The sequence below is a fragment of the Pseudonaja textilis genome, chromosome 2 (genome assembly GCF_049901715.1).
Source record: "Pseudonaja textilis isolate UNSWEBS1 chromosome 2, rPseTex1.2, whole genome shotgun sequence".
In the NCBI taxonomy this organism is placed as follows: domain Eukaryota; kingdom Metazoa; phylum Chordata; class Lepidosauria; order Squamata; family Elapidae; genus Pseudonaja; species Pseudonaja textilis.
Genome location: NC_141991.1, coordinates 110,895,185 through 110,896,888, shown reverse-complemented (window position 1 = coordinate 110,896,888; position 1,704 = coordinate 110,895,185).

The window sequence follows — 1,704 nt, the reverse complement described above, 5'->3', positions numbered from 1 at the left end:
TAGCAATCGTCCAGATTCTTGCAGCTCAGATACAGTAGCCCTAACTAACTACACACAATTCCAAATTGAAGCTCTCTACATATCTTATGGAGTTAGAAGAATCCATTGGATCGTTAAAAGGGGTTGAGGATTCACTACTGCTATTCACAGCTCTAAATAACTTCTCCAGTGCTAATTTTTCTCCCCAGCATAAATATTTAGAAGCTGATTTAGGCCAGCCCCAGCTCATCAGTCCTGTATTATCAGGTATCTGGGAATAAAATCACACAAAGAATAAACTTTGGCTTCAAAGGAGAACCATCTACCTACCCTGTATTGTCTAAAATCCTGGTGAAAGATCCTCTGAGCACTGCTACGTGTGGTCGCTTAAATTGGATCATCGCGGTAGGAGCCGCGATCGGTTCTGTGCAGGACCCTGGCTTCTGGACCCGAAGCTGCCTCGGGAGTGTCCCACCTTCCCCTCCCTCCTGTTTTCAGTGGTGTTCAAGAGGTGAATAGGACTACTCACAGCAGCCAACTCGCCATGGGACAAGTCACCATGGCCAACTCACTGCGGGACAACTCAACTCAATTTAATTATTTAAAATAATTTTAAAACTTCCCATTTCATTTTGTCCCATGTTTGGCATCCTTTCTTTAATGATTCTAAAGCAGAGGTGTCGAACTGGATTTCTTTGAGGGCTGGATCAGCATTGTAGTTCTCTGTGGGCTGGCGGGGGCGAGGCGGTGTGGGAGAGATGGGATGAACGCCTCCTGCAGTACCCTGCTGGCCAAAACAGGGTGTGTGTGTGTGGGGGGTACATGTGCTCCCCTGTGCCTCATTTTCAGCCTCCATGGACTGCTGCAGCATTCTCCCAGCTGAAAGCCTGAGGCGGCTGATAACAGGCTGCGCAGGGCTTCCATGAAGCCCGTTTTTGGCCCGCAGGATGCTACTGGAGACTGGGGAGGCCAAATACGGGCTGGGGGGGGGGGGGGCTGTGGCCTTTTTTGGTAGGCAGAGGCAGAGGCACCACAGGCTGGTCCTTTGATACTTCCAGGCTGGCCCCACAGGCCACATTTAAGCACCCCACAGGCCAGCCTTGAGTTTGACACCCGGTTCTACAGGTAATCCTTGATTTACAACAGTTCATTTAGTGACCAAAGTTACGACACTGAAGTGACTTATGACAATTTTTCACACTTGCACAATCCCCAAGATCAGGTGACCAAAATTCAGATGTCCTGTGATCAATTTTTGCGACCTCCTAACAAGCAAAGTCAAGGGGGAAGCCGAATTCATTTCACAATTGTGTTACTAATTTAACAAGTGCAACGATCCACTTAACAACTGTGGCAAGAGAGGTCGTAAAATGATGCAAAATTCACTTAACAAGGGTTTCACTTAGCAACAGAAATTATGGGCTCAATTGCGGTGGTAAGCGGAGGACTACCTATATTCCACTATCGCTTCGCGACGAGCTGTTCCGCAGCAAGTTGGCCGTGGCAAATTGTCCTGATGCGAGTGGGCCGGGCACTTTTATTCGAATGAGTAGCAAAGTGAGGGGATGAAGGACGCAGCGGCCTCTTCTGCCTACCAGCAAAGCCATCGCTTCGCGGCTTGCTTGGGCCAAAGACCACTCAGCCAGGCGGCGCTGCCTCCCGGAAACGTGCGAAGGGGCAGCCTTGCGTCAGAGCAGGATGGGCAGGGTTGGCTTTCGCTTCCCC